Source organism: Panthera pardus, unplaced genomic scaffold (assembly GCF_024362965.1).
Source record: "Panthera pardus isolate Hobbes unplaced genomic scaffold, ASM2436296v1 HiC_scaffold_25, whole genome shotgun sequence".
Lineage (NCBI taxonomy): Eukaryota > Metazoa > Chordata > Mammalia > Carnivora > Felidae > Panthera > Panthera pardus.
The window spans coordinates 8,809,251-8,831,522 of NW_026526821.1; the positions used below are offsets into that span (position 1 = coordinate 8,809,251).

The 22,272-nt window shown below is 44.2% G+C and overlaps 1 protein-coding gene and 1 long non-coding RNA gene across 2 annotated transcripts in view; both read left to right on the forward strand.

The window, feature by feature from the left end:
* Window positions 1–4,745: 4,745 nt before the first annotated feature.
* On the forward strand, window positions 4,746–9,644 carry LOC109272248 (uncharacterized). Its single transcript, XR_002082349.2, has 4 exons — window positions 4,746–4,963; window positions 6,126–6,183; window positions 8,108–8,265; window positions 9,346–9,644. It is a non-coding gene; the product is annotated as an uncharacterized LOC109272248 (long non-coding RNA).
* A 10,991-nt stretch (window positions 9,645–20,635) lies between these two features.
* Window positions 20,636–22,272, forward strand: part of ZNF217 (zinc finger protein 217) — a 38,550-nt gene continuing 36,913 nt past the window's right edge. The window contains exons 1-3 of the mRNA XM_053890122.1: window positions 20,636–20,725; window positions 21,508–21,720; window positions 22,158–22,221. The gene's annotated coding sequence lies outside the window, so the exon portion shown is untranslated. The remainder of the gene's footprint in view (window positions 20,726–21,507; window positions 21,721–22,157; window positions 22,222–22,272) is intronic.

The following is a 22,272-nucleotide window of genomic DNA, read 5'->3' on the forward strand; positions in this document are numbered from 1 at the left end:
AAATTACATAAGAGATGTGTCCTCTAAAAAAAAAAATCCACATACAAGTGTAATAACTGGGAAGGAAAATTAATGCATAGGAAGACACATCTGTAAAAAGAAAAAGTAATAAAAATGCTTGTCGAAAAAATGAGTTTTCTCTCCCCTTGTCTAATTTATAAGAGTGAAATTCTTTTCTTGCAGGCAGGAACTGGGCTGGGGGCGGGTGGGGGAGGGAGTCTGGGTGGATTTGCCTTTTCTGAGCCGTGCAGGATTTCACTAGGGACCCAGTGAATAAGGAAAGGTGATGGTTTAGAAACACTGGCCCTGGTGTATTACTGCATGAATTTTTGGTGCGAAATCAATACCTTGGTTGTCCTTGAAAACCCTATAGGTCTGTTTTTAATAGCTGGCTACATGGCTGAAATTACACTGATTACTTAGCAAAGCCTCACCTTTGATCCACTGATCTAGTTGGGGACGTGTGACAGAAGAGAGATCATTAACAAATTAAAAGAAGGAAGGGAAAGCTACAAGTTACAGAAATACAGGAAGTCTGAGGTTTGTCCGTTGTTGAAACATTTCATACCGTCTTTTAAGAGTCACAGCTCTCTGTGGGCTTTCTTTGGATGACAAAATACTGAGAACAACAACAACAAAAGCAAACTCGCATACAGTTCAAACTCCAGAACAGTGGATCAATATTCCAAATTAAGGAAAGGCGGCTGACATTGTTTTCCACCTCATCCTCTCAAGAGATAGCTATGCCTTAAAAGGTTTCTATTTCCCATCTGTATGACAGTAACACCAAGGTTTGCTCTCATTAAAAAGTGCGCCCTTTAAAGTTTTATTTGTCATAATTAATAGACCTTACTGTTTAGAGTGGTTGTGGGTATACGGAAAAATAGAGCAGAAAGTCCAGAAGGTTGCCATATGCACCCCACCCCTCCCCTGCGTAATTTCCTCTTTATTAACCTCTTGCATTCGTGTGGCACATTTGATACAACTGATGGACCGATACGGATACCTGATTATTAACTAACATCCATCGATTACATTAAGGTTCACCCTTTATGTTGTAGTTCTATAGATTTTGAAAAATGCATAATGGTATATACCCACCATACACCATCATCCAGAACAGGTTCACTGCCCTTAACAATCCCCCCTTTGTGTTGCTGCTAGCATCCATTCTGAATTCTGTACTTTTTTCTTTTCTTACAAACAGAAGTCTCACATATTTATTACTGAACAAACCTACTAGTGCAGAAGCATAGGAACAGAGAAAAATCATTTCCCTGATAAAATATGTCTATTGTTCAGGTAGGAGTCATGTTTACAGAATGATAGGATACGAGCGTGTGACTTTCATGCAGCATAAATATGTGTCTCATCTCATGTGTGATCTCTTATAGACCCAGCCTGGTACTTCTCCAATGCCTCCTCTTGGAGTTGTACTTTATTTTATTTTATTTTATTTTATTTTATTTTATTTTATTTTATTTTATTTTATTTTATTTTATTTCATTTCATTTCATTTCATTTCATTTCATTTCATTATTTTCTTTAAATATTTTTAATGTTTTATTTATTTTTAAGACAGAGAGAGGCAGAGCATGAGCAGGGGAGGGGCAGAGAGAGAGGGAGACACAGAATCTGAAGCAGGCTCCAGGCTCTGAGCTGTCAGCCCAGAGCCTGACACGGGGCTCGAACTCACGAACTGTGAGATCGTGACCTGGGCTGAATTCGGACGCTCGAGCAACTGAGCCACCCGGACGCCCCTATTTTATTATTTTTTAAAATGTGTGCTCATCTTTGAGAAACACAGACAAGACAGAGTGCAAGCGGGGGAGGGGCGGAGAGAGACGGAGACGAAGAAGCCAAAGCAGGTTCCAAGCTCTGAGCTGCCAGCACAGAGCCCAGTGCGGGGCTCAAACTCACAAACCGGGAGATCATGACCTGAGCCGAAGTCGGGCGCTTAACTGACTGAGCCACCCAGGCGCCTCTGTACTTGTCCTTGATTTTATTACTAGTTTTCATCTGAATCCACTGGGGAATGGGACAATTCTGGTTTTGTTTCCTGGCCAGGAATAGCTTGATCCTAAAAGTCTTGTGAGAAGATCTGGCAAGGGGCACCTGGGTGGCTCAGTGGGTTGAGCGTCTGACTTTTGATTTCGGCTCAGGTCATGATCCCCAGGGTTGGGGGATCGAGCCCCACACTGGGCTCTGCGCGGAGTCTGGAGCCTGCATAAGATTCTCTCTCTCCCTTCCTCTGCCCCTCTCCCCCACTCACATTCTCTCTCTAAAATTAAAAATTAGAAAAAAAAAAGGTAAAGAAAAAGACATAGCGAGTAACAATTAACCACTCCCACCACCATGGCGGAGAAGAGGCTAAATTCTGTACTTTCAACATAATTGCCATTCCCCTCCCCCCTTTTTTCCTTCTCCAAGGGACTTTTATTTTAGGAATAGATGACAGCTGATTCTCCTTTCTGGCAGAGACCCACAGAAAGCCACTTTGTTTGGCTGCAACTCACATATCTCTGGAAGATCTCCTCTCCTGGTGTATTTTTGCCCAGACAGGAAAATACCAAAACTTGCTTTGCCAAATACCCAAGAGGAAGCCCCTTTCCTCCAAATGACAGAGCGAACGAGCCAGAAACTGGAAAGGGTGTGTCCAACGAGCATCTGCCCCTCACCAGGTTTTATAGTTGCACATCCTGATTATATATTTTTTGTAATTTATCATTTTTTTTAAGCAATTTTCTAAGTAACCTCAACACCCCACATGGGGCTTGAACATGTGACCCCGAAATCAGGAGTCACATGCCCCCCTGACGGAGCCAGCCAGGTGCCCCCTGATTATCTTACTAAGCTGCAAGGACACAAAATTGTTTCTTGCTGTCTCTGAAGATGTGACATCTTGCTCACGATCCCCTTCGTTGCCGCATGCCTGTCTAGCGTTGAGCTCCTAAGCCTACAGTTGTGACCAAAGACGTGTCAACGGAGGGTGTAGGTGGTAGAGGGGTTAGATAGTCTTTGGTTAGACAATGCAGGCTATGAAAAGTAGAAAACTAGGGGCGCCTCGGGGGTTCGGTCGGTTAAGCATCTGATTCTTGATTTCGGCTCAGGTCATGATCTCATGGTCCGTGGGATTGAGCCTGTGTTGGGCTCTGCACTAACAGCATGGACCCTGGTTGGGATTCTGTCTCTCCCTCTGCCTCTTCCCTTCCCCCGCTCGCTCTCTCTCAAACATAAATAAACATTAACAACAACAACAAAAAGAATTCCATTAGCTAGGGGCGCCTGGCTGGCTCAGTCAGTGGCGCATGATCTTGGGGTTGTGAGTTCAAGCCCCATGTCGGGTGTAGAGATTACTTGGAAAATTAAAAATCTTAAAAGAAAAAAAGAATCCCACTAGATACATCCCAGCAATTCTACCACTTTCCTGGTTCAACCCCTCATCACGTCTTGCATAGCTTCTGGGAGAGCTCTGCTCTCAGAGCTGGATTCATTGTTTCTATTCTCCCCCACCCCCTTTCAGTCTGTTCTTAAAATAGGGAAATCTGTTAAAAGAAGCCAGACCGGAACACCTCTCACCACACAACCGCGCTGGCTCCCGTCTTGCTCAGGCTCGGACCCCAGTCCCTATGATGGACTGACTGCGTGGGATCTGGTCCCCCGTGCTTTCTGCCCTCGTCCGCTCTGCTCCCATCACCACCAGGTCCTCGTCTTGCCAGGAATACACCGGGCACGGTCCCTCCTCAGGCCTTCGAATGTACTGTGTCACCTGCTCCTATAGTCAGAGTAAACATGTTAGGCATTTGGGCCACGTGGTCGCTGGGGCAACAATTAACCCTTCCATTGCCGTGCCAAAGCAACCGCAGACCGCAAACAACGAGCGGCGCTGTGTGCCAATAAAACTTTATTTGTGGACGCTGAAAGGGGCTGTCCTGTGATTTTCACGTGTCACGAGATTTTTGTCCTCTTTAAAAATGGTTTTATTCCAACAGGCTGGAAATGGAAAAAGCATGCTTAGGCAGTGGGCTGGATTCGAGCCCTGGGTCCCTCGTGCGTCAACCCCTGCTTTAGGGAGAGCTTCCCCGGCCGTCTGCCCAGACGTCGTACGTACACGCGCACATCCACACGTCCGCACACACTCCCCATCTTTCCTGTCCCGTCTTAACAGCGTGTCACAAGTGGACGCCCCACACGAAGCCGGAAGTCGGGTGGCATCTAGTCTCAAGCATGGCCTCCAAGGTGCCTTTTTGGAGCAGACGCTCGGGGCAGGCGTCAGGCTTTATGCTTCGAACGTGCCAGACGTAGACTGCTTTCCAGCTGAGAGCAGGGGTGAGCGGGGGGGAGACGACATGTTTGTGGAGGACGGCGTCGTGTGGTTGGGCAGGGATGCGGTTCGGTTCCCAGACCTGGGTCTGCCTCGGAATAACCTGATGGGATTTTCCAGAAGCTAAGTCTCTCAGGCTGCACACCACGCTGCCCAACATCAGAATCCCTCGAGAGTCAGGCAGTTGGAGAGATTAAATCCGGACCGCACCAAATACTGACTACGTGACCTCGGACAAGGTACTTAATGTTTCTGAGTGTTTACTGCAAAGCAGAGATCCTAATGACCTCATAGAATTGTCACGAGGATTCCATGAGCTAATGTAAGTGAATCGCTGCGCACAGTGCTTGGCACATTGTTTTTGCGGTAAATAGCAGGTATTGCTTACTTTTCATTAGAAAGACGTGCGCACTGTGGAATAAGTAATGGCATAGAGATCAGCAAGAATCAGGCAAAAAATAAGGTCATTCTAGTTCCCCAAAATAACTACTGATAATGTTCTGGTGTACGTCCTTCCAGATTTTGATCTCTCTGTGTGCTTTTTTTTTTTTTTTTTTTTTTCTAACACACTACCTACAATCGGGTTGCCCTGTCATCTTATTCCACCCCAAGGAATCAACTCTGAATTGGATCAAGGTGGTAAAGTCTAACTGCTGGTTTATGGGGAACACAGAAGACAGAGAAGCATGTTAAACCGACCATGAGGGGTTGCCATCAGCAGAGTTTAAATTTTTTTCTGTTGATTTATTTTTGAGAGGGGGGGGGCAGGTGTGAGTGGGGGAGGTGCGGAGAGAGAGGGAGACATGGAATCCGAAGCGGGCTCCAGGGTCCGAGCTGTCAGCACAGAGCCCAACGCAGGGCTCGAACCCACGAGCCAGGAGACCGTGACCTGAGCCGAAGTCAGATGCTTCACGGACTGAGCCACCTCCATCAGCAGAGTTTAAAATGTGTGGCTGTCTACATGACAAACACCCTCAGCTTCTTCAACAAATAAGTTGCAGGGAAAAAAGGGGTCGGGGGTCCTCTAGAGCGGTGCTCTTCCGCTGGAGCGGAACTTCCGGCACCGGTGGAAATATTCTCTGTCTGCACCGTCCCGCGTGGTAGGTGCTATTGCACAGCACGCGCGGCCGTTGAACCCTTCAAATGTGGCTTGTGTGGCTGACTGAATTTCTTATTTAATTAAAATAAGTTTATTTAAATAGCCACATGTGGCCAGTGGCTACGGTGCTGAGCTGTGCAGCCAGATTAAAAGGTACTTAGAGGCATGCCGTCCGACCACACTGGAAACACCTTGTTGGTTCCTCCCATCCAGGTACTAACCAGGCCCAATCCTGCTTAGCTTCCGAGAGCGGGCGAGATCGGGCACCTTCAGGGTGGTATGGCCGTAGACAAGACCTTGATGGTTTCTCAAACAGATGAACTTAAAAAAACAAAAAACAAAAACCTGTGAAACAATGAAGGAATTTTATTTTATTTTATTTTATTTTATTTTATTTTATTTTATTTTATTTTATTTTATTATTATTGTTTTATTTTTATTTTTTTTGAGACAGTAAGGGAAATTCAAACACTGGCAAAAAACCTTCTATCACATTAAAAACTTTTTGATGGGGCACCTGCGTGGCTCGGTCAATGGATAACACAAGGGGTCATGAGTTGATAGTTGCAGAAACTGTAGAATGGGTAGATGGAAAGTCATTACTCCCTCCTCTCTCTTTTGCTTGAAATTGTACATATATAAGAAAACCTTTGTAAAAATTATGCAATCATCTGGCTTTATGCATTTGTCTTTCTTCCTCAGGGAGTTGCATCATTAGCGAACACGGACATTTATAAATGGAGAGCCGTCAATTCTAAAGGTATTATTAGAGTTTGAGGAGGAACATAAAACAGTGCTTTTATAAAAATCACAGCCAGGCCCAATGTGACCGGCTTCCTTTGAGAGGGCTGAGATCATTCCCGTTCTCTGGAGTATCACGTGTCAAACTCAGCTGGCCAGGCCGCCAGGACAGAGACCACAGTGGCCCCAATATCTGTCTCCCCTTCTCTGTCAGTAATAGAATCCCAACTTTTAGCTGGCACATGGCCACCCAGATAGAAGAATGCTTCTATCAAGCAAGCTTCCTTTGCTTGTGACTATATTCTAACCAATGGTCTGTAAGGGGGAGTGGTATAGAGGACTTCCTGGAATTGTCTTTAAGGGAACAAGTCTCTTTCTCTGACCTCCCTGCATTCTTTCTGCTTACTGGAATGTGGTCTGATGGCTGGAGCTTGAGCAGCAAGGGTGGGTCCTGAGGCTGGAGCCACATGAAAGGCTGGCCAAGCAAGAAAATAGAAAGGGACAGGTTCTGACATGATGGAGTGTCACACAATGTTAGACACAAATCTGTGGGGCAAAATAAACTCTTACCTCGTTTTTCTGTTACTTACAACTGATTCTGATCCTAATTAATATCGTTGCTAAATTTTATTTTTATCAATTCCCTAATATTTATTGAATATTTACTCTGTGGGTTGGATCGTGCTAATTGCTTTGAGAGAAGCAAGGTAAAAGTCATCGAATCAGCACATAAAGGATTTTTCCATTTTACTGAAAGATACACGAATATAAGATTAGTAAGATGTGATTAAATAATAAAACTAACTAGCATGTATTGAGTGCTTATTATGTACCAGACATTGTTCTAAGTACTTTACACATATTAACTAAGATAGTCCTCACAGAAAGATCGAGGGTTATTTACAGGTGAGTGTGAGTAAACAGAAGCGGCACAGAGAGGTTGAGCAACTTGTCCAAGGTCACACAGCTCATAAGCTGTGAAGACAGGACAGAGAGACAATATTGATTAGGAAGGTTTCAGAAGGAGAGATAAAGCTAGTGTGGGCTGTCACACCCTTGTGAAAAAGAGACAAGGTCCCGATTCATTCAACACATATTTATTGAATGCTTGTTGTGGGTCAGGCACCTTTCAGGCTGAGAATGGAACAAGCATGGAGCCTAAATTCCAGTGGATATGAAAAATGCTCCTTCCTACCTCAGGACCTTTGCACATTCTGTTCCCTCTCCTTAGAAACCTCTTCTTTTTCTGACCTCCCCTGCTCATTCCTCCCTACACTGCCTGTAGCATAGCTGGTTTCTCTTCTCCCTGAAGATATCAGCTCCATGGTCCCTTCTACCTGGAAGCCTTCTCCACCCCCCGGCACCTCCGGGATCAGATCCCTTGTATATATATTCCCATAGCACCAGGGCTAAACCATAGCAGTTAGGGACCCACAGTATTATTTAGCCTTTGTGAATCCCTTCCTCCAAAAAAAGGATATTAAAAATTCTATTTTGCCATGGCATTGGCCTAAAGATGCATATAACCCCGGCTGGACTATTGTTATATATTCATTATTGTCAGATTCATTTTTCTTCTGGCTTTGGGAGAAATTAAAATAAAAACATGTTTGTGGGCCCTGAAAAGTATCACAGGGCCCAAGTACTGACCCTTATTCCTCGGGGAGAAGCTGGCCGCCCCAGTGCCGTGTAATTTTTCTGATTACTTATTCCGACTGTAGTTAAAGACTTCCTGCAGGGTGCGGCTCAGGACTCCTGCATCTAACTCCCCTGGGGTAACATCAGAATGCGAGTGACCCCTAGTCTCCCAGGGAGGGCCTGGCCACTATGCATCCTTAATCAAGCTGTTCGTAATCCAAATGATTACAAATGGTTGGATTCCACTAGAATTCGCCTGTTTAATGTCTGTCGACCCGGCTAAATAGAACTTTGCCTCTGGCCAGGACCTTTTTGCGCGTGCAAGTTTGCATTTCTGCACCAACCCGGATTCTGGCACACCGCAGGCGCGCGATACATTTTCAGTGAAGAAGAAAAACAAAAACAAAAGGAAGGTGCCGGGCCACAGTTTGCAAGACTTCCATTTTGTCATGGCTGTAAGAAAGTAAGTATGGTTTCAAGGACCTGAGAGTCTTTTTTTTATGTGTAGTTATTTATTATCATCATTATTATTTTTGAGAGAGAGAGAGAGAGAGAGAGCATGCTTGCAAGCCGGGGGGGGGGGGGGGTGTGGTGAGGAGCAGAGAGAGAGGGAGACAGAGGATCCGAAGCGGGCTCTGTGCTGACAACGGTAAGCCCGATGTGGGGCTGGAACTCACGAACCCTTGAGCTCATGACCTGAGCGGAAGTTGGATGTTTAGGTGACTGAGCTGCCCAGGAGCCCCCAAGGACTGTGAGTCTTAAAGGACTCAATAAACCTCCTTCCCCTAAAATACTGCCCAGCAGAGTAGGTCTGCAATCGAAGTATGCTGTTGAATGGCTGTCCGGGGGGGTACGATTTTCATATATTGCACACGGTCATGATTTCACTCAGATTACAGATGAATCGCTTCGTAAATATTTTTATTTATTTGAATCCAAGATCTGGAATGCCAAAGACGTAAGAAGTCCATGGATTTTACACAGATGACTCGTTTGCTGTATTTTCCTTTGGTTAAGGTTTGGGTGAAGAGTAAACATCCTGTGTTCCTGTGTGTGGTGGGGGGGAGGCGACTTCGCTGTGAAGGCACCGGGGCAGCATTTGGCGCTCACGGGGTCTGGCTTATCGGCGTAAATCCATTTTGCTGGATAAGAAGGAAAAACCTCGCTGAGTTCCTTCATTCGGTGAAATCATTTCCACTTTTTCTTGTGGGATGTGCACTGGGTTTACTTTACGGTGAGAGCCTTCAGGTCTTTTCAAACAACACCGAATGGAAAGCTTAATTAAATTATGCTTGTCACAGCATTGCATGTGTCCCTTAGTGGTTAGCAACATGATAATAAAGGCAAGTCTTAATGACCCGTGTGAGTGCTGCATACTTCCCTTATGTTACAGAGACAGTTTTTCTTTCTCTTTTTAAAACTGCACTGTAATATGCATAGTGTGTGTGCTGCATTTAAAAATGTGTGTGTGTGTGTGTGTGTGTGTGTGTGTGTGTGTGTGTGTTTAAAAACCGAGTCCTTTATTTTCGCACTTTCTGTTTAGGAGGAGGAAGAAGAGATAACCATGAGAACAGAACCCATGTTAGGAATTTGGCCCCAGGAAAGAAGTTTCCAGGGAAAGTCGTAGAGTCCACGTAGGTACAATTTGACTTAATGTTCTTTCTATTTCATCACGGATGGTTATTCAGTACAGAATGAGGGCACTGAAAAAGTCTGAGTTATCCAAGAAAAATGACACTTTTTCGACTCGTGGTTTAGTTTATTGGCATCCAAACCTGCTTCCTAAAAGATGACACATTTACCACTTTGCGTGTTTAAAGATTAGGAGGTATTTCTGGGGCACCCGGCCGGCTCCGTTGGTGAAGTGTTTGTCTCTTGATCTTCGGGTCATGAGTTCAAGCCCCATGTTGGGCAAATTGGGTGTAGAGATTACTTAAAAATAAAATCTAAAACTAAATAAATAAATAAATAAAAATATTCCTTGTATATTTAAAAATGTGCAAGAAAGGGCCCCTGAGGTGGCTCAGTCAGTGAAGCTTCTGACTTCGGCTCAGGTCATGATCTCCTGGTTCGTGAGTTCGAGCCCCGTGTCGGGCTCTGTGCTGGCAGCGGGGAGCCTGCTTGGGATTCTCTGTCTCCCTCTCTCTCTCTGTCCTTCCTCTGCTCACACCGTCTGTCTCTCTCAAAATAAATAAATAAACTTAATTTTTTTTTAATTAAAAAAAGATAAAAGCACACAACAGTGCCTGAGACATGGTGAACAGCATGTAAAAGGGCTTTCCATCACAGCCACGTGAGCTGGTGACAGATTGCTCTCACCCAGTGGCTCTTGCTTCGCAAAGAAGGGGCGGGGGGGGGGGGGGCGGTCTCTGCCCACTAGGGGGAAAGTCATTCGCTAAAAGCACAAGATTTTGTTTCACAGATTTTGAAAATGGAGTCTCTTCTGCATGGTAAAAGCACCAGTAAGGGAGAGAGAAAATGCTGACTTCTCCCAGCCTGCAGCAGCCGGGAGGAGGGACTTTTAGAGCCAAAGGGACTTTTAGCTGAGTAATAAAGCAATATCCCTCGCGAACACCACCTTCCGTCCTCCTCTCCGTGATTGTAAAACTGTAACAGAATGTTCAAGGTCTCCTAGGTATTTTACAAAAATCAGTGGAGAAAGACTGCCCCGAATCATCAATTTTTAACCAGTGCTTACTGGGCATATTCTAAATAAGCCAGACCTATGTCAGTGTAATGGTTTGTCATGAAGGTCTGCAATATTTTTCCTTCTGGTGTTAGTGATAACCGCCCATGAACTACCCCATGTGAGCGACACAAAAACAATAAGATAGTTTTTAAAAATACGCTGCTTCCTAAATGACCAGGAAAAAAAAAAAATCTTGGTAAAAAAAAAAAAAGTGTGAAAGAGCCACACACACACACACACACACACACACACACACACACACACACACAGGAAATTTAAAATCCCTGGTGATTGTTAGTAACATCTTAGTGGAGGAGAGTCTTTTGTTTTAAAAAGTCCCTCGTACGCGGTGCGGAGTCTGGGATTTTTTTGTTTTTAGGTGTTGGGATCAAATTAATACCATAATAAATTCAGGGAGAAAAAGAGGAAGTCATTCTACACGAACTCCAGAGCCTGGACCACTTCCTGGTCAAATAGGTACATCCCCCGTTGCGAAAAAGGACCAGAATCTTCAAAGTAGGGGGCAGAAGTAAGATTTTGAATATTCCTGGGAATCCTAGGAATTGGAAACACAGGCTGCGGGGCAAAAGCAACAGACCCGGGGGGCGCCTGGGTGGCGCAGTCGGTTAAGCGTCCGACTTCAGCCAGGTCACGATCTCGCGGTCTGTGAGTTCGAGCCCCGCGTCAGGCTCTGGGCTGATGGCTCAGAGCCTGGAGCCTGTTTCCGATTCTGTGTCTCCCTCTCTCTCTGCCCCTCCCCCGTTCATGCTCTGTCTCTCTCTGTCCCAAAAATAAATTAAAAACGAAAAAAAAAAAAAAAACAAAAAAAACAACAGACCGGGAGCCTACAGAGCCCGGACATACAGCCGGGAACATCACACGGAAGGGAACATTCGGAGCCCGGTTACAAGGGACGGGGCGAGGAGGGGGAGGATCGGGCCTCCTCGTCAGGAGTCCTGGACCGAAGTTCGGGCTCTGCAGTTGACTGAGTTTGTGACCTTAGAAAGGCCACGGCCTCTCTGGGCCTTGGTTTCCTAATCTGTAAAATGGGCAAGTGCGCTTCCCCCTTCTACCTCGCAGAGTCGTCTGAAGATAATGTATCTGTAAAATCCTTTGAATAGTACAAGGCAAACATAGGGCGTTGTGTTAAGGAGGCGCCATTCCAGGCGTTTCCTGTATTGTTTGGACCAAAGCACTGTTTCCTTGTCTACATGATTTATCCACATGGACTTCTGGGTGTTTGTAAAGATGAAAACGGGAGCTTTCCCCTGTGCCTATTCAGAAAGTTTGGTGGTGTCATTCTTAAAGTACTCTGATCTAGAGTCGTGTTTTTATTTACTAATTTTTTTCAATGTTTATTTATTTTTGAGAGAGGGAGAGAGAGAGACAGAGAGAGACAGAGAGAAAATCCCAAGTCGAATCCATGCTGTCAGTGCAGAACCCACCATGGGGCTTGAACTCATGAACCGTGACATCACGACCTGAGCCAAGAGTCAGACGCTCAACCGACGGCGCCACCCCGGCGCCCCTAAAGTCATGCTTTTAAAAATAAGTACCTGCGGGGCACTGGGGTGGCTCCGTCGGTTGAGCGTCTGACTCTAGATTTCTGCCCAGGTCATAGTCCCAGGGTCGTGGGATCGAGCCCTGCAAAGGGCTCTGTGCTGAGCGTGGTGTCTGCTTGGGATTGTTTCTCTGCCCCTCTTCCCCCTTGTGCTCTCTCTCTCTCTCTCCTAAAATAAATGAAATGAAATGAAACAAATGAAATAAATAAGATAAAATAAAATAAAATAAAATAATCAAGCACCTGGAAACCCTCTTCCGCAGCAAGAGAGAGAGGAGGGGGTCAGAACGACCTGACTCACACTTTATTCCTGACCCACACGCGTGTTGACTGTCTTTGGACACTATTTAATGGCCTAAGTGGAGACACCCTCGATAAATGGACCGAGAAGCTGGCATTCCCTCCCCGAACGCATTCTCGGCTGTACCCCAGCTCTGGCCACATGGTGCAGGGCTCTTGGCCGTGAGTGTTCACTGCCTCCTTGGAACACGGGCCTGCCTATCTGGGGGCCCACGCCCATTTGTTGTTCCACACGAAACTTGGAGGCAGGCCAGGGGTATGGCCAAATAACCGCTGTGCCAGAACTGGTTAATCACGGGCTTCCTCGGAGGGAGGCGGGGACAGAGGCCCCTCGGCTCTGGACCCAGGGAGGCTGGCAGGCCCTTTCTGGCCTGCCAATGGGGTGAGACAGGAACCCTCTGGGGCATCGGGAGTCTTTGTTAAATTACTCCATTCTTCGGCTAATTTGGCCGGCTCCCTGGATTTAGGCCACAGTTACTGGTTGGCTTTTCTGAGCCTGCTTTTGGCACAGGTAGGAAAGGAGGAGAAAAAAAAAAAAATGGTGTAAGCAAGTTTCGAAATCTTAGATCATTTCATGAATGACTCAGTGTTTCCTTTTGGAAAAGTGCAATATTGGATTTCATTAATAACTTAGCTTTGAGAAAAAGGTTCTAAATATTGAGAAGCCTTTTGTGCTACCTGAACACAGCCACCTTCCAGCCTCCATTTTTTACAGCTTCCAGAGGGATTTCATTCACTTGACACTGTGTGCTTGTTGAAAAATAAACTGTCACATACTTCCTCCTTCAGGCTTCCTGTTCTCTCTGAGAAAAGCATTGGGGTTGTCTTTCTCTTTCCTTTTTTTTTTTTTTTCCATTAAAAGACATCTGTCAAAATCGAATGTATCCGATCAACAGGTTGTGCACCTTCAACTTCCACAATGTCGTGTGTCCATTATATCGCAGTAGAGCTGGGGGAAAAAAATGTTCAAGGTACTCAGCCCTCACTCTTGTTTGAGAGGCTGGTTATAGCCGGCTCAGGAAGGGTATATAGTCTGCCATTTCTCTCCCCGCAGAGTGAGACATTCTCATTCATACCGCATATTGCTTTAGGGTGTGAAGCATGTACCTAAATATATCTCAAGCATTATCTTTAATGTATTTGAGCACATTTCACTCTTCAAATGAAACAAACAAAAACAAAACGGAAACTCTCTCTCTTTCTGTCTCTCTCTACGCACAAACAATCCCGAGGTTTTTAATACAGAAGACATCCATTCTTCTGGCATTAATGCTACTGAATCCAGCTTCCGAGCTGTAAACGCAGAAGATGCCTCCAATGACTCATTCCTGGAATAAATGTTTCTAATGTTAAAGGTATGCAAATAGCGCATAATGGGTGAAGGCAGGCTCTGCAGCAGGAGAAATAAAGCTGAGAACCAGGACGGTGGTGGTCGCTGTGGACTCTATTTGCATACGGGGCTTATCTTGTTTTTAAAGGTGGGGGGGGGGGTTAAAAAAAAAAAAAAAAAAAGAGGAGGAAGAGAAAAATCCCGACTTTCACCACAGTTCCAAACACAACTTCATGACAAGGCACGACAGTTCAAGCCCAAAGTGCTTAGTGTGAAAGGATCTCAAACCCATTAAAAACGTTTTCTAGAACGTGGAAAGCCAACCTGCTGAGAATATTGCGCAATCAGACTTTTTGTCACTTGAGTCTGGTGTGGCAGGTTGTTGGGCTCACCACTACCTGGGTCCTTGGCTGGTTCTCCAAGCCAGACACACAGTCTGATGAGAAGAGAGAAAGAAAGACAAAAAAGAGAGACGCCCCGCAGTGGATTCTCTCGCTATGTATCAAATTACCAATCTTGCAACGTTTACTACAAGCCAGAGAAGCACCTGTCCTCCCTTTGGGAGGGAAGCTCAAATATTACATGTTTTGTTTTTTGTATGTCTGTCTGTTTGACATCTCTGTAAGTACATACTATCCACGTGTGCTCTGGAAGAAAGCGCGCTCCTGTGTTCACCCATGAAGGTGGACATATTTCAAGGAAATGGGATGAACAAAGTCCATACTGACTCAGAAGGAGAGTGCGTCTAAGTAAATACTTCAGAAAATCTCTGAATTAATCCCACACGGCGGAGTGGGAAGGCGTGGAGGAAGCCCTCAGGTGGAGCTCACCGTAGCATCTCGCTCTGGACTGCGACAAATCGACAAATCGGACATCGGTTTCACTCCCAGGAGCCCGCTCACCATCCTCGAGGTCGGGTGGGTCCCGAGAAAGCTGAAACAGGCTGGAAATAGACAAAGTACAAATGCCCCGAAGAGTCCTTTCATAAATTACCTGTCTCTCTTTTATGTGGCCAGGTAATCCACTTGGGAAGGCACCTTCAAGGCCTCTCTGACAAGGTACTCATGGTCAAAATGGAGCAGGTGTTCTGTTTTTAGTGCCGTTTGATTCTAAAGTGGAAGGTGAGAGGAGGAGGTGAGGAACCTCGGGAGACAGAGGTGGTTACGTTTTTTCTTTAATAAGCTTGATCCCTTAAGACTGCAATTCAGACATACGTACTTAAAAAATCTACGTCTGTATGTTTAAAAGAAGTGAATGCCCTCTTCTGATATCAAATTCAGGAAGCACAAAGGGTACACAGAGAAACTCGGTACCCCTCCCACTGTGGTTCTCCAGCCACCCAGGGCCCTCCCTCCAAGTCACCAAGACCAGAGCTAAGACTTTTTTTTTTTTTTTTTAAGGAGACAATTACCCTCTCAATTTGGTTTACCTTTACAACGTGAATACCCCTTTTGTGGTCTTTATTCCCAGATAATTTGCTCTGAAATATCTTAAGATAAAGGAGGGGGGTGGGGGGAAGAGTTTCCTGGTATGAAAGTCTTTACCTGTTAGGGTTTGAATTCAACTGTGAGTGAAACTTTTTTTTTTTTTTTTTTTTTTTTTCTGTTTCACTTTTCAGAGATATTCTGCACCACCCTCCCTGACCAGAAGGTGTTGTATGTGGAAGGCGGATGGGTGAGCCGGTTGGGGGTCTGTACAGCATTCATATTTTGTAGATTTTAAAAGAGAAAGAAAACAAGACGTGATTGGAGAATCTGACATTATTTAACACCTGAGAAAAACCGTCACTGTGAACCCTCAGATGAGGACAAAGCAGGACCCTACCAAATACTGTGTCTTTTTTAAAAAGGTGCAGGGAAAATAAACAAACAAACAAATGAATAAAGGTGCAGGGAAACACAGCAACGTAGGAACCGTGGCTGTTTCTGAGTGTTTGGTGTCAGCTTTCGGGGTATTTTCTGCGGTTTTCAAATTTTCTACAATGAACAGTAAGGCTTCCAATCATAAAAATAAAGTGGCATTTTTACGGACTTGTCGACTGCATACTGGAGTATACACCCTGTAATTTTTCCTACGAGGTATTGTAAAGTTTGAGAGCGCTTGTATTTAAAATAAGGCAGGTCCGTAGACCTAATGATATTCTTCGAGCTCATTGTGGAGTTATCTTGAATAATTCTGATTCATCTCCCGTGGCTTCTACTATCTTCCGTTTACGTGTGTTCCACACACACTTTATATATAGTTGCATCATAGGCCTCTTTTCAGTGTCTATCCCCACAGTTTGGAAGACGGTATAGTTTGGAAGATGGTATTTTTGACACAAGGCAGGATATTCTGTGTCAGGTCAAAAAGTAGGAATTTGAATATTGGGAAGCTGATCAGTTTTTCTTAAAGGGCTGGTCTTGACCCCTCCGATAAGCCAAAGCGTGGATGATAGACATTCCATCCAGTATATTCCATAAAGACCCCTGACAGTAGCTTCTTGGCTTGATCTGCCTGATGACTCATTCATGCTTGTCATATTATTTTTCAGCTGTACGCCTCTGTGTGCTTAAAGTAAAAAAGGACAAAAATAAGTTTGGGGTGGGGGGGGGGAAGCATTTTAATTGCTTTCAAATGTTCCAATAAGCTCAAACCCATATAGTTTTGCTCAGGAATGTCTTTGCCAGGTTATGATACACTTGCTTGCCAGCTCTCTAGCTCTCTCTTATTTTCCCTAATCTCGAGAACTATAGAAGACAGAGAGTGTTGCTAGCTGCTTGGAAAATGTAAATATTTTCAAAAGACTTCAACATTCAAATGTCATCGGAAAGCTTTAAAAAAAAAAAATCAGATCTCTGTTCTTAAGAAGAGCTAAAAGTTCAAGAATCAGAAAATAACGAAACAATCTTGAGCCCCCGAGAAGAAAGAGGTGTCCCCCCCCCCCCCCACCACCACATTCACGTCTAAATAACCATTCTGTTATCTTCAACCGTAGTTCCTCCTGAGAACATCCCAACGAACGGCCAGGCTCTATGACTAAGGAAATGCTCCAACTAATGATCCACTGATAGGCAAAGAACTATCAAGAAGGCCAGCAGGGTTTGAAGGTCCTATCTAACAGACAGTGGCAGCAGCAGTGGCCCCAGCTCGATGATGACGTAGCAGTGGCTGTACCCAAACCATTACACGTTTGCTAAGATTATTTTCAGTCCATTGAACAGCTCCAGGTGGGTACCATTCATCTGGATTCTATGTAAACAGAATACAATAGACTATGCTGTCAATGGCGGGTGCCCTGGATTCCAAGCAGAAACTTTGAATGATTCCAGGTTGAAATTCCAGTGTTTCTCTGATATTTACAGTGTTTTGCAGCATACTTGGAAAATGAAGAAAGCCATGAAAATCTTTCATAATTTGGAAAAGTGAAGAAGAGGGCAGAAATCATTTGCTAATGTACAGAAATGGAAGGAGACATCACTTTTTAGAGTGAATTCGGATATCATTTTTTCTGAGCAAAATTCTCACTGACATGTGAAGACTATCCCCCAAATATTAATTAAAACAATTGTGTTTCCATCTCAACTTCTTTGAAAAAAGACTCAGCTTCTTGGGTTCAGGGTCAGGTCTTACACTGTATTGCTTGTATAAACTTTATTTTCTCTCTCTCTCTCTCTCTTTTTTTTTAAGATTTTGTTTTTAAGTAATTTCTACACCCAATATGGGTGTATCTCAGACTCACAACCCTGAGATCAAGAGTCATGTGTTTTTCCAACTGAGCCAGCCAAACGCCCCTATAAACTTTATTTTCAAGAAAAAATATATATGACCTCTTTAGGTCTCCAAGAAGACAATATCATAGTCATGGGGCACTTTTTATGCCCCTTACAGTGTCTTGTGATATAAGGAGGGAGTAGGGAGACTGAGTCAGGGATAAAGTCAAACCCAGCTCTTCCATGACCCAAGAACACCAAAAGGCCAAAGACGATTTAATTTGGTTCTGGATTCAACTTGACGTGATTGTTATTTAAAGTACATTGATTTTAAAATACGCTTTTCATCATAATTATCATGTAGTGTTACAAGGAATTCATTACTCTCTGGGGTCAGAAGGAAAGGCTTTTGTTCTTAAAAGATCTAATCAGGGGTTGGTCTGCCCCACTAAATAGCATCAGACGTTCTCAAATACCAGAAGATGTTTTCAGAAGAAATAAAATCCCCAAGTGGAACTTCTTTGCTCTTAGACCCCTGAGAACGTGGGTTTGCCACTGAGGCAAACATTTGCTCTCTCCCGGGGTGTTAGACTATGAGCTTTTCTTATCTACTCTCTTACAGTTAAGGTACTTGATTAAAAAGCAAATATAAATCTATCAACCTGGTGGTCAAAGAGGAGAATTCTTTGAAAAGACATAGATTGAGGAAGGGAAGACTGCAAGGGGAAAATGGAATAATGCATCATAGAATGGATTTTTAGGGTCCCTCAAAGGGCAAAAATAATGTTTTCCAAAGAGTATTTTTTTTTTCCGAGCAGTATTTTTTTTTTCCCAAATAGTATTTTTTTTAAGCATCTGTCAAATCTGTCAGTCACCTGCTTAGGGTTATTGTACATTTCTCCAAAACCTCTGAAGTTCACAGTAAATTATTGTTACAGTGGTTAAATCCAATGAGAATTTGACATTTCAATTAAGGTTGCAATTGTGTTGCCCCTGCCTTTTCAAAGATGATCAAATATATCACATTGGAAAACCGTGTAATCTTGTTTGGAAATCTTCCTCATGCACTTGCGTCCTGCCTGAGTTGTGCCAGAGAACTTTAATACAAATCAGAAACTTAATTTAAGTAATTGGTACTAAAAAAGAAGCTTCTGGTCCAGTAGTACTTTGAATCTTTTTGGCTATTAATAACCAAGAGGACTGTATTTTCAAGTGGGTGAAGTGTTCACGTATTCTGTTCCCAACTGTGATCTCAGTATCTCCAGCGTGTCCGTGAAGTCTGGAGACAAAGGACATACATCATGCTACCACGGACACTTTCAATCTGCAAAAATCAGCATACAAGAGGATGAAGAGTGTGACGAATAAAACAAAGCAGGATAAAGAGGAACAAAGGGAATTATTAAGATAAATTAAAGAACACTGTCTCTGTTTCCAGACTTCATGGCACTCCTCTGTGAGAACCTGTGGGGTGGGTTGAGCCCATGAGTAGCTGGATGAAATGGGAAACTCCAGTGCAGGAAGTGCTACTTTTCTGATGCTGCTAATTAAGGAATGTGGAACCTTCCTTCTGAGTCAGCTTGGTGGCATGTTGAACTCCGTGCTGTTTGATGCTTACATGATTATTGCATGAAACTTTGGAAGTAAAACCAGAGTCTGTTGCCACTTAGCACCGAAGAGGCAAGAAGTGGTGTGTGTGTGTGTGTGTGTGTGTGTGTGTGTGTTTAGATGGTTCCTAACCTTTAAAATGGTCCGTGGCAGCTGGGCTTTTTATCAGCCGATCACATTTACAGCATAGTCTTAGATGGCAGGGTGCTACCCCAGAGAGAGGATTTGGGCCATTTATGAGTTCAGTGAAGGTACACAGGCATACCACAGCATTCTGGGGATTCACTACTATAACACAGCAATAAAAACGTCTCTGTGGGACTGCCAACTCTTCCTGTTTTCATAGAAAAATCATTTAAGAAAAATTGGAGGTAAGAAAAAAAGGTCCTACATATTCTGTTATCAAAAAACAACCCCTTAAATTTTTTTTAAAGACTTTTTTTTTTTAATGCTGACATATTTATTTTGAGAGAGAGAGAGACAGAGTGTGAGGGGAGGAGAGACAGAGACACACAGAATCCGAAGCAGACTCCAGGCTCTGAGCTGTCAGCACAGAGCCTGAGGAAGGGCTCGAACCCACGAACCGTGAGATCATGACCTGAGCTGAAGTCAGATGCTTAACAGACTGAGCTCCCCTCCTTAAAAATTTTTAATGAAAATTTTGCAATGCATGTAAAGGTAGAGAGGATAGTAAAATGAATCCCCCCCCCCCATAGCCCTCACCCCGTTTTGCAATTTTAAGCACATCGCTTCAATTCTCCTGTTTTAAAAATTTGCTTAAGCATTATAAATTCTAACACGTCATTCTCCTCCTGTATGTTTCGGTATATATCTCTAAAAAATATGTGCATTTTTTTCAAATAACCTACTATGTCTTTATCACAATTAGTGAATTAACTGTTAGTTCCTGGTATCACATAATACCCAGTCCATACTAAAACGTCCCTGATAAGAAAACCAATTGAAACAATTTTACATATACCTGTATCTGCCTTTTTTGCTTACTAATAAGAAGACTTCTATTTTATTAAAAATGTGATTCTTGCGTCCTGAGTTTTCCACTTGCTATTATAACTATTTCTCAGTGGCATATTTTCGCAGCTTTTAAATTTTGAAATGGCCGTGGGCAAGAGCGGGGATAACTTGGAAGACGAACCCTTTCTTTATTCGCGTGTTTCCCCACATACGGGGAGGGAGTATGTGTGTATTTTCCTTCCCCTTATAGTAAATCTTGTTGCCATGAACATCTTTGTTCGCAGCCCCCTTGTCCTCTATTAGGACTATTTCCTTAGGACTGATTCCAGGAATGTTCTTGCTGCACCCAAATGTATGAACATTTGTCAGGCCCTTGACTTGCCTCGCGGAGTTGTTTACAAAAGGACTGTACCAATTTACACTTCCACTTACAAAGGATGAGAGCGCCTCTATTAAAATGCTTAAAGGCACTGCTTCCCCGAGCTCTTATAAATCACTGGCTGAGGCTGGCTTCTGTTTGTCATATGGTCGCAGCCATCACAAAATAAATAAATACACATTTTCTATAGCTCTAAAAACACGGCATGCACAGACTGCCAAACAACCACAGACTAACTCTGATTACACGAGGAAACCGGGTCTACTTGTTGAAAATGTGGTAATGAGATAGTTTCCACCCAGACGGGAAGCCCGGTTCTGGCGGGGGAGGGGCGCCCGCATTTCTTCTGGTCTCTGTCTACCCACCCCGAGGAAGGTAGAAATGATCAGGTCAGCGTGCTCTTCTTTTCCTTTACCAGTTTTTTTTCTTTTCCTTTTTTCTTTTTCTTTTTCTTTTTTTTTTAAAGCTGGGTGTCTTACTTGGGTCCATACGGCTGAGCGGGCTGATGCAGAAATACTGGTGAAAACTAGCAGAGACTTGTGATGGCATATGTGTTTCCTGCCAGTGCAGCCTTGCAGCTCGGGGGAACCGGGGATTAGGGGCAGAGCCATTTTATCGTCCAAATTCTACTTTGTTTCCTTGGGGACACGTTGTGCTTATTTGTTGACTTCAAATGAGAACTGCTTCGGGAGCGGTTCGTTTCTGTTCAGAGATTCTTAGTTTCTTACAAATCCTCGTAGAAAATTCGGTTGCGTGGGTTTGGGAGAAATTTATGGGACAGATTTTTTTTTTTTTTTTTGGAGGCAGGGAGAAAGAAGAAACTATCTCATTACTGTCGTGTTTATGGGGGGGGGGGGGAGGGGAGAAAACAAGAAGGAACTTGATAAGAAAATACTTAGCAAGATGGTCCTTAAAAGCCCAGAATCTGAATCTTGAAATTCTTTTTTTTTTTTGTTTTTTGTTTTTCTGGAAAAAGTTCAGGAAAGAGGTTTTATTATCCTCCTTTGCTTTCTTGCTGTTTTTGGCCCACTCAGTGGCTCCGAAGCAGTTCCTCAAAGCGAGTGGGGACAAAATATAATCTCTTAAAATATTTTTAAGAGGACGGGCAGGCTTGGTATTTGTAAAAATACGTCAACAAAATGTGCTAAGCACAAATTTTTTTTTTTTTAAGTTGTCAAAGAAGCCAAAGGGATTCGTTAAGCGGATGGGCTGTTTTAGAACGGAGACGTTCGGAGACAATAATGACTAAGGTCATTTTGGCTGATGTTTACTGAGCTGATGGCCGTGTGCCAGGCACCGTTTTAAGGTTTGGTTGTGATTAGCTCCTGTAACCTTCCAGAGCGGGCCCCGTGCAGCGGGCGGCGATGTTCTTCCCATTGTACAGGTGAGGCAGGCAAGTCGAGTCAGGAGGCTGAGGTTTCCCAGCAGCTGAGCTGGGAGCCAGGGTTTGGGTCTACGCTGGCTCTGAGGACCGTGTTTGATTCAGTTCCGGTTTCTGAGAAAATCTGCATGTTCGTTTTTGGGAGCTGCTGAGCCGAAGAAGAACATTGGCTGGGAGTGAAATAGTGGGGTAGCTGGCTTTGGGTCCACCGCACTACGGAGGACCAAGGCAGACGGCCAATCTTCAGTGTAGACTCCTGATTTCTTGGTCACTCTATACCTACCAGGGGCGTGGCTCTAACCTTAATCTCCTCTCCAGTATTTTCCCCAAACCCCAGCATCCTGTTTGAGGGTGTGGCTGGAGAGCTGTGGTCGGGGGACAGGGGCTCAGCCACCTGGCACGCTTCCCTGGAGCCACTCACCTCTGACCCTCTTCTTTAGGTGCCTCTCCGGTCTCGCTTGACCTCCAGTTTGGAGAAGGTGTCCAAAGAACCCTGAAAGGCAGGTAGGTATCTCCCAGCTTCCTCGAGGATCACTCGGATTGAGGTATCTTTCT